This window comes from Taudactylus pleione, unplaced genomic scaffold (assembly GCF_031769625.1).
Source record: "Taudactylus pleione unplaced genomic scaffold, aTauple2 ptg002299l, whole genome shotgun sequence".
In the NCBI taxonomy this organism is placed as follows: Eukaryota; Metazoa; Chordata; class Amphibia; order Anura; family Myobatrachidae; genus Taudactylus; species Taudactylus pleione.
In genome coordinates this window covers 9982-25942 of record NW_028286690.1, presented here as the reverse complement: position 1 = coordinate 25942, position 15961 = coordinate 9982, and the positions used below count along the sequence as shown (strand labels likewise).

Below are 15961 nucleotides of genomic sequence, written 5' to 3'. Positions count from 1 at the left end.
CTACACCCCATAGTATCCCTGTGGATCCCTATGGACCCTGAAGAGGAAAGGCGAATTGAATAGATGGGAGATAATTTATCGTACTGCGCAAGAACTGAGTATATCCTGCGGCCAATTAAGTCCCCCCCAGTGCATACGTGTGTGTGATGCCAGGAATACCGCAGAGAGAACTGCTCTGACAATACCTCTGGGAGTAGGTGCAGAAGGTTTATGCCTTATTCACAAAATATCAGAGAAATTTATTGAATTTCAGAAATCGGTACAATCTCACATCAGATCAGCAGCTTCAGATGATAAGTTACATTACATGCGTTTATTCAATATAAAACCCATAAAAAAACAAACTTAAATTAAAAAACTTCACATAAGACATAGGAAACAGCGCTGATAAACCACTGAGCCCCTCTGCACATGTGCGGCTCCGAGAGAGGGAGAACACGGGAGGCAGCAGAGCATGGGAACCACAATTCCAGAGTAATTCTCTCCACAAGAACAGTCCAATCCAGCATTTATACGTCACCACGTCTCCTAGCAACTGCAAAAGACATTTCATCATCATTAATATATAAATCAGTCTCCGTAACTCACCACATATTACTATAGAGGCCTCAGCACCCAACCTAACCCACCTTATATTACTATAGAGGCCTCAGCACCCAACCTAACCCACCACATATTACTATAGATGCCTCAGCACCCAACCTAACCCACCACATATTACTATAGAGGCCAGGACAGCACCCAACCTAACCTACCACATATTACTATAGAGGACACAGCACCCAACCTGACCCACCACATATTACTATAGAGGCCAGGGCAGCACCCAACCTAACCCACTACATATTACTATAGAGGCCAGGGCAGCACCCAACCTAACCCACCACATACTACTATAGAGGCCTCAGCACCCAACCTCACCCACCACATATTACTATAGAGGCCTCAGCATCCAACCTCACCCACCACATTACTATAGAGGCCAGGACAGCACCCAACCTAACCCACCACATATTACTATAGATGCCTCAGCACCCAACCTAACCCACCTTATATTAGTATAGAGGCCTCAGCACCCAACCTAACCCACCTTATATTACTATAGAGGCCTCAGCACCCAACCTAACCCACCACATATTACTATAGAGGCCTCAGCACCCAACCTAACCCACCACATATTACTATAGAGGCCTCAGCATCCAACCTCACCCACCACATATTACTATAGAGGCCTCAGCAGCCAACCTAACCCACCTCATTACTATAGAGGCCTCAGCATCCAACCTCACCCACCACATATTACTATAGAGGCCTCAGCAGCCAACCTAACCCACCTCATTACTATAGAGGCCTCAGCACCCAACCTCACATTACTATAGGAGGCCTCAGCATCCAACCTAACCCACCTCATATTACTATACAGGCCTCAGCATCCAACCTAACCCACCTCATATTACTATAGAGGCCTCAGCACCAAACCTAACCCACCACATATTACTATAGAGGCCAGGACAGCACCCAACCTAACCTACCACATATTACTATAGAGGACACAGCACCCAACCTGACCCACCACATATTACTATAGAGGCCAGGGCAGCACCCAACCTAACCCACTACATATTACTATAGAGGCCTCATCACCCAACCTAACCTACCTCATATTACTAAAGAGGCCTCAGCACCCAACCTAACCCACCTCATATTACTATAGAGGCCTCAGCACCCAACCTAACCCACCTCATTACTATAGAGGCCTCAGCACCCAACCTCACATTACTATAGGAGGCCTCAGCATCCAACCTAACCCACCTCATATTACTATAGAGGCCTCAGCATCCAACCTAACCCACCTCATATTACTATAGAGGCCTCAGCATCCAACCTAACCCACCTCATATTACTATAGAGGACACAGCACCCAACCTAACCCACTACATATTACTATAGAGGCCAGGACAGCACCCAACCTAACCCACTACATATTACTATAGAGGCCAGGACAGCACCCAACCTAACCCACCACATATTACTATAGAGGCCTCAGCATCCAACCTCACCCACCACATATTACTATAGAGGCCAGGACAGCACCCAACCTAACCTACCAAATATTACTATAGAGGCCTCAGCACCCAACCTAATCCACCACATATTATAGAGGCCTCAGCACCCAACCTAACCTACCACATATTACTATAGAGGACACAGCACCCAACCTAACCCACCACATATTACTATAGAGGCCAGGACAGCACCCAACCTAACCCACCACATATTACTATAGATGCCTCAGCATCCAACCTAACCCACCACATATTACTATAGAGGCCTCATCACCCAACCTAACCCACCTCATATTACTAAAGAGGCCTCAGCACCCAACCTAACCCACCTCATATTACTATAGAGGCCTCAGCACCCAACCTAACCCACCTCATTACTATAGAGGCCTCAGCACCCAACCTCACATTACTATAGGAGGCCTCAGCATCCAACCTAACCCACCTCATATTACTATAGAGGCCTCAGCATCCAACCTAACCCACCTCATATTACTATAGAGGCCTCAGCACCAAACCTAACCCACCACATATTACTATAGAGGACACAGCACCCAACCTAACCCACCACATATTACTATAGAGGCCAGGGCAGCACCCAACCTAACCCACTACATATTACTATAGAGGCCAGGACAGCACCCAACCTAACCCACTACATATTACTATAGAGGCCAGGACAGCACCCAACCTAACCCACCACATACTACTATAGAGGCCTCAGCACCCAACCTCACCCACCACATATTCCTATAGAGGCCTCAGCATCCAACCTCACCCACCACATATTACTATAGAGGCCAGGACAGCACCCAACCTAACCTACCAAATATTACTATAGAGGCCTCAGCACCCAACCTAATCCACCACATATTATAGAGGCCTCAGCACCCAACCTAACCTACCACATATTACTATAGAGGACACAGCACCCAACCTAACCCACCACATATTACTATAGAGGCCAGGACAGCACCCAACCTAACCCACCACATATTACTATAGATGCCTCAGCATCCAACCTAACCCACCACATATTACTATAGAGGCCTCAGCACCCAACCTAACCCACCACATATTACTATAGAGGCCTCAGCACCCAACCTAACACACCTCATTACTATAGAGGCCTCAGCATCCAACCCAACCCACCTCATATTACTATAGAGGCCTCAGCATCCAACCTAACCCACCACATATTACTATAGAGGCTCAGCACTCAACCTAACCCACCAGATATTACTATAGAGGCCAGGGAAGCACCCAACCTAACCACCACATATTACTATAGAGGCCAGGACAGCACCCAACCTAACCCACCACATATTACTATAGGGATTATGCAAACCAAACAGACCAGGACCAGAATACTCTGTAATTACCCCACTTCTCGGTGCCCTGGATAGTCAGGACTGGTCAGTAAGACCCATACATGTAAAGGGAGCATCAACTGTAAAATATCACATGCTGCCCATGTTTCTCCTGCAATGGCTGTATGTGGCACAGGAGGAGGACGCTGTACAGAGGGTGGGTGATCACAGCTGTATGTGGCACAGGAGGACGACGCTGTACAGGGGGTGGGTGATCACGGCTGTACGTGGCACAGGAGGAGGACGCTGTACAGAGGGTGGGTGATCACAGCTGTATGTGGCACAGGAGGACGACGCTGTACAGGGGGTGGGTGATCACGGCTGTACGTGGCACAGGAGGACGACGCTGTACAGGGGGTGGGTGATCACGGCTGTACGTGGCACAGGAGGACGACGCTGTACAGAGGGTGGGTGATCACTGCTGTACGTGGCACAGGAGGACGACGCTGTACAGGGGGTGGGTGATCACGGCTGTACGTGGCACAGGAGGATGACGCTGTACAGGGGGTGGGTGATCACGGCTGTACGTGGCAGAGAAGGACGACGCTGTACAGGGGGTGGGTGATCACGGCTGTACGTGGCAGAGAAGGAGGACGCTGTACAGGGGGTGGGTGATCACGGCTGTACGTGGCACAGGAGGACGACTCTGTACAGGGGGTGGGTGATCACGGCTGTACGTGGCACAGGAGGATGACGCTGTACAGGGGGTGGGTGATCACGGCTGTACGTGGCAGAGAAGGAGGACGCTGTACAGGGGGTGGGTGATCACTGCTGTACGTGGCACAGGAGGACGACTCTGTACAGGGGGTGGGTGATCACGGCTGTACGTGGCAGAGAAGGAGGACGCTGTACAGGGGGTGGGTGATCACGGCTGTACGTGGCACAGGAGGACGACTCTGTACAGGGGGTGGGTGATCACGGCTGTACGTGGCACAGGAGGATGACGCTGTACAGGGGGTGGGTGATCACGGCTGTACGTGGCAGAGAAGGAGGACGCTGTACAGGGGGTGGGTGATCACTGCTGTACGTGGCACAGGAGGACGACTCTGTACAGGGGGTGGGTGATCACGGCTGTACGTGGCACAGGAGGATGACGCTGTACAGGGGGTGGGTGATCACGGCTGTACGTGGCAGAGAAGGAGGACGCTGTACAGGGGGTGGGTTATCATGGCTGTACGTGGCACAGGAGGAGGACGCTGTACAGGGGGTGGGTAATCACGGCTGTACGTGGCACAGGAGGACGACACTGTACAGGGGCTGGGTTATCACGGCTGTACGTGGCAGAGGAGGACGCTGTACAGGGGGTGGGTGATCACGGCTGTACGTGGCAGAGGAGGACGCTGTACAGGGGGTGGGTGATCACGGCTGTACGTGGCAGAGGAGGAAACCATTTTGTTGCAATCATTAGATAGCCAAAGACTCACTTCCAGTGTGGTTTATGCCTGGGCTATCAGTTGATGTGTTTCTGGTCTCACAACGTCCTCCAGCCTCTCCTTTTCAGCCTCATCTTCCTGTAGCTGAAAAAAAATATAGAATTAGTACAAGGGCAGAGGTTTCCAAACTCAGTCCTCAAAACACCCTAACAGTCCAGGTTTTAAGGATATCCCATGCTTGACCACAGGTGACTTAAATAGTACCTCAGTCAATTTGATTTTAACCACCTGTGCTCAACCACGGGGATATTTAAAACCTGAACTGTTGAGGAGCCTTGAGGACCGCGTTTGGGAACCTCTGGTGTAGGGTATAGGGGAAGACTTGGCAGCACCCAATAGGATACCCTGACTCCTGCAGCCAAAGAAGAGAGCAGGCTTCCCATCCAACCCCATAGGATAGCAGGAAAAGAGTAATATCTTTGGCGCTAGAGGAGGATATTGCAACAACCTTGCTTATTATTTGACAAAATGTGTCTGTGATGAGACTCTCTCTTACTCCCCTAACAGGAGCTATACCGTGTTCTGTAACCAGACTCTCCCTTACTCCCCTAACAGGAGCTATACCGTGTTCTGTGACCAGACTCTCCCTTACTCCCCTAACAGGAGCTATACTGTGTTCTGTGACCAGACTCTCCCTTACTCCCCTAACAGGAGCTATACTGTGTTCTGTGACCAGACTCTCCCTTATTCCCCTAACAGGAGCTATACCGTGTTCTGTGACCAGACTCTCCCTTACTCCCCTAACAGGAGCCAACCGCGTTCTGTGACCACTCTCCCTTACTCCCCTAACAGGAGCTATACTGTGTTCTGTGATCAGACTCTCCCTTATTCCCCTAACAGGAGCTATACCGTGTCCTGTGAACAGACTCTCCCTTACTCCCCTAACAGGAGCCAACCGAGTTCTGTGACCACTCTCCCTTACTCCCCCAACAGGAGCTATACCGTGTTCTGTGACCAGACTCTCCCTTACTCCCCCAACAGGAGCTATACCGTGTTCTGTGACCAGACTCTCCCTTACTCCCCCAACAGGAGCTATACCGTGTTCTGTGACCAGACTCTCCCTTACTCCCCCAACAGGAGCTATACCGTGTTCTGTGACCAGACTCTCCCTTACTCCCCCAACAGGAGCTATACCGTGTTCTGTGACCAGACTCTCCCTTACTCCCCTAACAGGAGCTATACAGTGTTCTGTGACCAGACTCTCCCTTACTCCCCTAACAGGAGCTATACAGTGTTCTGTGACCACTCTCACTAACAGGAGCTATACCGTGTTCTGTGACCACTCTCCCTTACTCCCTTAACAGGAGCTATACAGTGTTCTGTGACCAGACTCTCCCTTACTCCCCGAACAGGAGCCATACCGTGTTCTGTGACCAGACTCTCCCTTACTCCCCTAACAGGAGCTATACTGTGTTCTGTGACCAGACTCTCCCTTACTCCCCTAACAGGAGCTATACTGTGTTCTGTGACCACTCTCCCTTACTCCCCTAACAGGAGCTATACAGTGTTCTGTGACCAGACTCACCCTTACTCCCCTAACAAGAGCCAACCGTGTTCTGTGACCAGACTCTCCCTTACTCCCCTAACAGGAGCTATACAGTGTTCTGTGACCAGACTTCTCCCCTACTATCCTAACAGGAGCTATACAGTGTTCTGTGATCACTCTCCCTTACTCCCCTAACAGGAGCTATATAGTGTTCTGTTCAACAAATATAATGACCAACCTTCTACTCACACAGTGGCCTATAATATAAAGTAGGGATGACCAAATAAGAGTGGCCAGGTATAAATTAAATAATCAGAGTTATGGTAGAACATACCTTAGATAACACTTTCTTCGAGGTCCAAAGGGTCCCAGGGGTCTGCCTTGGGGTATGTAGTGGAAACAATCCATTGCACCAAACAGCTTCTAGCTTTGCAACTCCCAGCATGCATTGTTCCACCTCCCTATATACCCCGCCCCCAGGCAGTTTGTAAACGAGCCTAACGGCAAGAGATGGAGAAGAAAGTACATCGCACACAAGAATCATTCAACATAAGAGGGAATCAGTGATACAAAAAGGCCAAAGAACAGATCCCAACTGAGGCCAGGTGCGTCAAGGAGGGTGCCCCTGTGGACCTCGAAAGTTAACAAAAGGTATATGTTATACCAGAACTCTTATTTTCTTCAGGGTCCATAGGATCTACCTTGGGGACGTCCTAGAGCAGTTCCCTTTAAGGGTAGGGGCGCTCCTACGCAGAGGAGAATCCGCCGCCCAAAGGAAGCATCCTGGGAGGCAAAAGTACCAAATGCACAGAATTTGATAAAATTATTAACGGAATTCCAAGTGGCCGCCTTGCACAGCTGTTCAGCCGAAGCGCCATGTCTAGCAGCCCATGATGGTCCCACAGACCGAGTGGAATGTGCTGTCACCGTGTTTGGGACAGGGAGACCAGCTTGTGTATAGACTTGAGAAATAGTCGTACACAGCCAGTGAGCCAAAGTCTGCTTGTTTGCTGGCCAGCCTCGTTTGTGAAACTCATAAAAACACAAAGAGCGAGTCGGATTTCCTGATGGAGCTGGAAATACGAAGGGTTCAAACCACATCCAGGGAAGCTTCACCTGTGGACAGGTGTAAAGACAAAGGCAGGGACTACAATTTCCTCATTTATATGAAAACGGGAAACCACCTTTGGAAGGTAACCCGCCTTAGTACGGAGGACAGCTCTATTTTGATGAAAAATCAAATATGGAGAATGACATGACAGTGCTGCCAAGTCAGAAACTACGAGCCGAGGCAATAACGAGGAGAAAAAGTACCTTCGCTATCAACCATCTAAAGTCCACTGTATCCAAAGGGGGCAGTCTGCAATGCCCTGAAATCCCACGGTGCCACTGGAGGGACAAATGGAGGTTGCAGCCGGAGAACCCCCTGCAAGAATGTTCTAACATCCGGCAGAGGGGCAATTCTGTATTGGAACAAAATTGGCAATGCAGAAACCTGGACTCTCAAGGTAGCCAGGCGAAGACCTAAGTCTAATCCCGCCTGAAGAAAAGCCAGTACTCTTGCGACCTTGAAAATCTTAGGGTCATATTTTCTGTGAGACCACAAATGAAAAAATTTATGCCGTATTCTGAGATGGATGCGGGCGTAAGCAGGCTTCATTGCCTTCAGCATCATCTGTATCACAGAGGCCGAAAAACCCTTAGCCTTGAGGACTGCAGATTCAACAGCCATAACAAAGCCAGTCGAGGTAATTCCTGTTATAGGCAGGGACCTGCACTAGCAGATCCGGCCATAGAGGCAGTGGAAGTGGACTGTCTATGGATAGACATCAGATCAGAGAACCAATGCCTCCTGGGTCAGGCAGGGGTTATTAGTTTTATCCTGCCACCTTCCTGCTTAAACTTTCTGACAACCTTTTGGGAGGAGAGAGATTGGAGGAAACAGGTATGCCAACCTAAAGTCCCACCTAATCGCCAGAGTGTCCACAAAGGCGGTTAAGAGGATCCCTCAATCAAGACCCGTACCTGGGAACTTTGTGATTGTGCCATGAGGTCTACGTACGGAACTCCCCACTTGTCCACCAGGAGTTGAAAGACCTCCGGATGAAGAGCCCATTCTCCAACGTGTATGTCCTGGCAACTTAGGAAGTCAGCTTCCCAGTTGAGAACCTCTAGGATAAATATTGCAGAGATTGCTGGAAGATGGCATTCTGCCCACAGCAGAAATTTCGCCACTTCCTTCATGGCTGCCAGACTACGTGTGACTCTTTGGTGATTGAGGTAGGGCACTGCTGTCGTGTTGTCGGACTGAAGCTGGACCGGCCTGCCTTGTAGGAGGTTCTGCATCAGTTTGAACGCTCTGTGCATAGCCTGAAGCTACTATTAGTAGGAGAATTTCCTGAACCGTCCACCTTCCCTGAAAGATGTGATGGCCTGTCACTGCTCCCCATCCTCGCATGCTTGCATCTGCAGTGAGTAATACGCAATCCGGGACCCATATTTAAAAGGAGTCGTCTCCAGCCACCAAGCAAGGGAGAGCCGAACCTCTGGCGACGTGTGGATCATCTGAGACTTTAATCGATGATACTGACCATTCCAATGAGTCAGAATCCAATTCTGCAGGGACCTCGAGTGGAACTGGGTATAAGCCACCATGTTGAATGTGAATACCATGGAGCCCAGCACCTGCATTGCCAAGTGTACCGACACTCTTTGCTTGCAGAGAAGACTGTGCACACAAGACTATAGTGCCACAAACTTATCCACTGGTAGAAGAATCTTCTGTCCCAGAGAATCCAGCAGCACCCCTAAGTGCACCATCTACTAACTTGGAGAAAGAAAACTTTTTTCTAATAGATTATCCAGCCGTGCTCTTGTAAGCAAACAATGGTCATCTGGAGATGACATTGTAACATCTCCTGAGATTGTGCGAATATCAGGAGGTCATCCAAATATGGCAGTATCCTGGCTCCTTGTCGTCCGAGACGAGTCGTCATGACTACTGCCATTATCTTGGTAAATATCCGAGGGGCTGTGGCTAGCCCGAAGGGTACAGCCTGAAATTGGTAATGTTGCTGATCTACCGCCAATCTCAAAAAACTTTGGAGGGATCGTGCTATCGGAACATGCAGATATTCATCCTGTATGTCCAGGGAGACCATAAAATCCCCAGGCTCCATCACCAGCATAACGGACCGTAGGGTTTCCATATGGAATTTTGGCAAATGGATGAACCTGTTTGGAATGAAACCCATTTGGTTTTTGAACCAAAAATACATTTGAATAATAATCCTTTCCCTGTTGCATCACAGGAACGGGGACTATGACCCCTGACTTCAGGAAGGCCCCAGTAGACTCCTGGTAGGTCAAAGCCCTGACCGGGCCTGAAGGAAGTGTTGTACCCACGAACCTCTGAGGAGGATGCCTCAGGAACGTGATGGAATAACCATGAGAGACCAGCTCTTGAACCCAGGCATCCATTAGTGGTCTGATACCAGGCCTGGGAGAAGTGTAAAAGTCGGCCTCCAACCCTGAGACCCCCCAGGGGGAGGCCCGTCCCATCCGACAGTAAACTTACTATCTGGCTTGGAGGCAGGACATTGCTTGACCAAGATTTCTTGGGCTGACGTGTCCTGCGGGCCTGACTGTCTAGAGCAGTGGTTCCCAAACTTTTTTGAATCACAGCGCCCTAGAGTATCAGCATTGTTGTTCCCAAACTTTTTTGAATCACAGCGCCCTAGAGTATCAGCATTGTTTTCACGGCACCTCCTAAGCCAAAGGTTTGTTATTGAGAAATTCAGAAAAAAATGTAGTGAAGTAGTAAAGTGAAGTAAATTGTGCTCACCTGTCATCCTTAGGTTTAGTTATGAGGAGGGGGACAGGTTTGTGCTTCTGTTTGTCCACAAATTTACATTAGATTAACCATAAAGAATTTGATTTGGTGCTGGAACACCAACCTAAGGCACCGCTGGAAGTGTCCCGAGGCACCCCAGGGTGCCAAGGCACACAGTTTGGGAACCACTGGTCTAGAGGAAGACTGCCTTTGCCTACTCTGTGGGCGAAAGGACCGAGCGGCCGACTGCATAAATATAGGGGTAGTCATAGATGGCAATTCAGCCAACTTCGGTGTTGCCAGAGAAGTCATTATGTCATACAGCTCTGGTTCACACAGTACCTTCCCCGCAAAAGGCAGAGATTCAAGAGCCTTCTTGGACCCTGCATCCGCCAACCAGGTTTTTAGCCAAAGGGATCTTCGAGCTGCAACCAAAGTCGCAGAGACCCTAGAAGCCAAAATACTGTGTCAATGACCACTTCCCCATATACACAGCTGCTTCTCGCATTTGATAGAGAAAAAAACTGCTGTTTCTCTGGTAGCCTCAGGCATAGTACTTTCCAGAGATGTCGTCCATTCTTCCATAGCTTTCGCTACCCAGGCTACAGCCATAGCTGGTCTGGTAATAGCTCCTGATAAAAAAAACTTGACAATAATTTGAAATCAATGTTTTCATTATCTGTAACATCTTTTAAAGAGGATGATGCAGGAATGGGTAACGTAGCGCTCCTAATCAACCTCGTGACATAAGCGTCTATCGTTGGGGGAACTTCCCATTTGTTACACTCGCCAAGTGCAAATGGGTACCGATAGGTTATATTCCTTGTAACATGAAAATGCTTCCCAGGAGTACTCCATGCCTCAGACAGGAGATCCGTCAGTTGCCCAGACTGAGGAAAATAATCCTTAGCCATCTTATGACGTCTAAAGACTGGAGCCTTGGCTGTCAGCGGGGCCTCCTCTTCCTCTATACTGAGGACAGCTCTAACCACTCTCACCAGAGAGGGGACATCCAAAGGAGACAGATGGTCTTCTACTGAGTAAGACCCAGAACAGAGTCAGAATCTGAAAAGGAGTCCGGGTCGTCATGAGGCAACTGATAGGAACCTCTAATATACCCCTGCTGTGCCGCCACCTGTCTATCTGGCTGCTGAGGAGCTATAGATGAGGCCATACTCTGACTAGAGATAGTAGTAGAATTAATCCAAAAGGAATTCATGGGGGGGCATATACATGGAAGGATGCAACTGCTCTGAATACCCCACAGCAAGGGGAAATACCACAGCCGGAGCCCGCACTTCTGTGACTTTGTCCACCTAGTGCGACAAAACCTGATACCAGCTGGGTGGTTCTAGCGCTGGACCTCTAGATGTACTGGCTTGAACAGGTAGCTGCTTGCAACAGAGGCTACACAACCCATCCTGTATAACATCCTGCTCAGACAGGCCTGCCGCACAGAACACACATGATCCGAGTACTGGCATTTCATCCTTCTCACCTACACCCTTACACATGATCTGGGTACTGACATATCATCCTTCTCACCTACACCCTTACACATGATCTGAGTACTGACATATCATCCTTCTCACCTACACCCTTACACATGATCTCAGTACTGACGTATCATCCTTCTCAACTACACATGATCTGAGCACTGGCATATCATCCTTCTCACCTACACCCTTACACATGATCTGGGTACTGGCATATCATCCATCTCACCTACACATGAGTACTGGCATATCATCCTTCTCACCTACACATTATCTGAGTACTGGCATATCATCCTTCTCACCTACACCCTTACACATGATCTGAGTACTGGCATATCATCCTTCTCTCTACACCCTTACATATGATCGGAGTACTGGCATATCATCCTTCTCACCTACACCCTTACACATGATCGGAGTACTGGCATATCATCCTTCTCACCTACACCCTTACACATGATCTCAGTACTGACATATCATCCTTCTCACCTACACCCTTACACATAATCTGGGTACTGACGTATCATCCTTCTCAACTACACATGATCTGAGCACTGGCATATCATCCTTCTCATCTACACCCTTACACATGATCGGAGTACTGGCATATCATCCTTCTCACCTACACCCTTACACATGATCGGAGTACTGGCATATCATCCTTCTCACCTACACCCTTACACATGATCGGAGTACTGGCATATCATCCTTCTCACCTACACCCTTACACATGATCTGAGTACTGACATATCATCCTTCTCATCTACACCCTTACACATGATCTGAGTACTGGCACATAATCCTTCTCACCCTTACACATGATCTGGGTACTGGCGTATCATCCTTCTCACCTACACCCTTACACATGAAATGAGTACTGGCGTATCATCCTTCTCACCTACACCCTTACACATGATCTGGGTACTGGCGTATCATCCTTCTCACCTACACCCTTACACATGATCTGAGTACTGGCACATAATCCTTCTCACCTACACCCTTACACATGATCTGAGTACTGGCATACCATCCTGTGTAATTCCTACACCGTTCACCTGATTTGGATGTAATTACCCTCAAATTAAATCTGAAAGAGTGCAGGTAAATCACATCTTGTTTGTTTCATTTCAAAGCCATTGTGGTGGTGAATAGTGGCCAAAATATGATAATTCTGTCAATGTACCAATATTTATGCACCTGACTATACAGTACAATACAATGCAGGACACGGTATATACAGTACAATACAATGCAGGACAAGTACGCGGTATATACAGTACAATACAAGACACGGTATATACAGTACAATACAATGCAGGACACGGACGCGGTATATACAGTACAATACAATGCAGGACACGGTATATACAGTACAATACAATGCAGGACACGGACGCGGTATATACAGTACAATACAATGCAGGACACAGCATATACAGTACAATACAATGCAGGACAAGGACGTGGTATATACAGTACAATACAATGCAGGACAAGGACACGGTATATACACATTGCTGGATTAGTGATCATAGCACTCAGATAGGATAGAACAGTTAAGCAGCAGGTTGTTAGGTGCCCTTGTGGGGAGTGAAGGTAAGAGGATACTATGAGTTAGGGAAGGAGAAGCACATGAGGTTAGAGGGCCTTGCTCGTGAGAGCTTACATTCTAAAGGGTAATAACACAGGTTGTTGCTATACCGTCCTCCAGCACTGGAGATATTCCCATTGTCATAGTGTGGGCTCCGCTGGGGATTCCCTGCACGTGCTCAGAACTAATGCTGGGAAGAGGCCTCTGCAAGACATTGCTAGATAACAGACCCATAGAGCTTACACCCCTTGTAGCTCTACCACTGCGCACAACCCACCTCCAGAGGTCTGGAAAGAGGACATTGAACCAACTCCGACCCCCAGCCTAGATCAGACCATTGTTACCTGGCCTCCCCCATTATATTACCAACTCTGATCCCCAGCCTAGATCAGAGCATTGTTACCTGGCCTCCCCCATTATATTACCAACTCCGACCCCCAGCCTAGATCAGAGCATTGTTACCTGGCCTCCCCCATTATATTACCAACTCCGACCCCCAGCCTAGATCAGACCATTGTTACCTGGCCTCCCCCATTATATTACCAACTCCGACCCCAAGCCTAGATCAGACCATTGTTACCTGGCCTCCCCCATTATATTACCAACTCCGACCCCCAGCCTAGATCAGACCTTTGTTACCTGGCCTCCCCCATTATATTACCAACTCCGACCCCCAGTCTAGATCAGAGCATTGTTAGCTGGCCTCCCCCATTATATTACCAACTCCGACCCCCAGCCTAGATCAGAGCATTGTTACCTGGCCTCCCCCATTATATTACCAACTCCGACCCCCAGCCTAGATCAGAGCATTGTTACCTGGCCTCCCCCATTATATTACCAACTCCGATCGCCAGCCTAGATCACACCATTGTTACCTGGCCTCCCCCTTTAGATTACCAGCTCCGATCCCCAGCCTAGATCACACCATTGTTACCTGGCCTCCCCCATTATATTACCAGCTCCGATCCCCAGCCTAGATCAGAGCATTGTTACCTGGCCTCCCCCATTAGATTACAAACTCCGATCCCCAGCCTAGATCACACCATTGTTACCTGGCCTCCCCCATTATATTACCAACTCCGACCCCCAGCCTAGATCACACCATTGTTACCTGGCCTCCCCCATTATATTACCAACTCCGACCCCCAGCCTAGATCAAACCATTGTTACCTGGCCTCCCCCATTATATTACCAACTCCGATCCCCAGCCTAGATCAGAGCATTGTTAGCTGGCCTCCCTCATTATATTACCAACTCCGATCCCCAGCCTAGATCAGAGCATTGTTACCTGGCCTCCCCCATTAGATTACAAACTCCGATCCCCAGCCTAGATCACACCATTGTTACCTGGCCTCCCCCATTATATTACCAACTCCGACCCCCAGCCTAGATCACACCATTGTTACCTGGCCTCCCCCATTATATTACCAACTCCGACCCCCAGCATAGATCAAACCATTGTTACCTGGCCTCCCCCATTATATTACCAACTCCGATCCCCAGCCTAGATCAGAGCATTGTTAGCTGGCCTCCCTCATTATATTACCAACTCCGATCCCCAGCCTAGATCAGAGCATTGTTAGCTGGCCTCCCCCATTATATTACCAACTCCGATCCCCAGCCTAGGTCAGACCATTGTTAGCTGGCCTCCCCCATTATATTACCAACTCCGACCCCCAGCCTAGATCAGAGCATTGTTACCTGGCCTCCCCCATTATATTACCAACTCCGACCCCCAGCCTAGATCAGAGCATTGCTACCTGGCCTCCCCCATTATATTACCAACTCCGACCCCCAGCCTAGATCAGACCATTGTTAGCTGGTCTCTATGAGAATTCTACAGCCTCCAGCACCAATTTTAGATCAGAGCACTGATAGATGGTCTCCCAGAGTACACTACAAACACCAGCCTATCGATCAGAGCACTGATAGATGGTCTCCCAGAGTACACTATCAACACCAGCCTATAGATCAGAGCAATGCTGGTTGGTGTACTTGAACTCATACAGACTATAAAGCCCCAAGTCAGATGCTGTAATTGATAGCTGGTCTCTGAGAACACTACAGATCTCCACACAGCTGGAGGCACTCGGGTTAGCTCCAAATCAGTACATACCTTTTGTCTCAGGTAAGTCTCCCCACATGGACCAATCCCTCGCAGTATAAACGCCACAATACAACAACGGATAGACAGTGCGGCCTCCACAGCAGATAGGAACATGGAGGGGAACCAGAGAGCCAGCGTGGTGTCCTGCACAGGAGATAGGGATGATGAGAGGACTGAGCAGAAACACAATGAGGAAGAAACAGGTCTTACCCAACTACAAAGCATCCTACTAGCGTCGTGCACAAGTGCCCTATTCACTATCTCTGGTCGTTCGCGCTTGATACAATACGTTGTGAGAGGCTTAATAGTCAGAGGGAACCCGTCCCTCATTAAGAACGTTCGGGTCAGTATTAGTAAGCGCTTTAGGGAATATACTTATATACAGTGTAATGGCAGGACGTGAGAGGTGACGTAAGGAGATCCCACTATCTCTGTACATTTACCTCTCTCTGCTGTCTTGGAGCTTGTAATACTATATCACCAAGTCATGACGACTATCACAGAAGACGTATCAGTGTGGCGGCAGCAGCAGGTGTCATTTTCTGTATCTAGCTAAACATTATCCCAATTACAGGGCAATATA

The 15961-nt window shown here is 48.8% G+C and overlaps 1 long non-coding RNA gene across 1 annotated transcript; it reads right to left on the bottom strand.

The window, feature by feature from the left end:
* Window positions 1-215: 215 nt before the first annotated feature.
* Window positions 216-15518, bottom strand: LOC148431393 (uncharacterized). Its single transcript, XR_015877181.1, has 3 exons — window positions 15388-15518; window positions 4858-4950; window positions 216-535 (listed from the first exon to the last, which is right to left on the bottom strand). It is a non-coding gene; the product is annotated as an uncharacterized LOC148431393 (long non-coding RNA).
* Window positions 15519-15961: the final 443 nt, after the last annotated feature.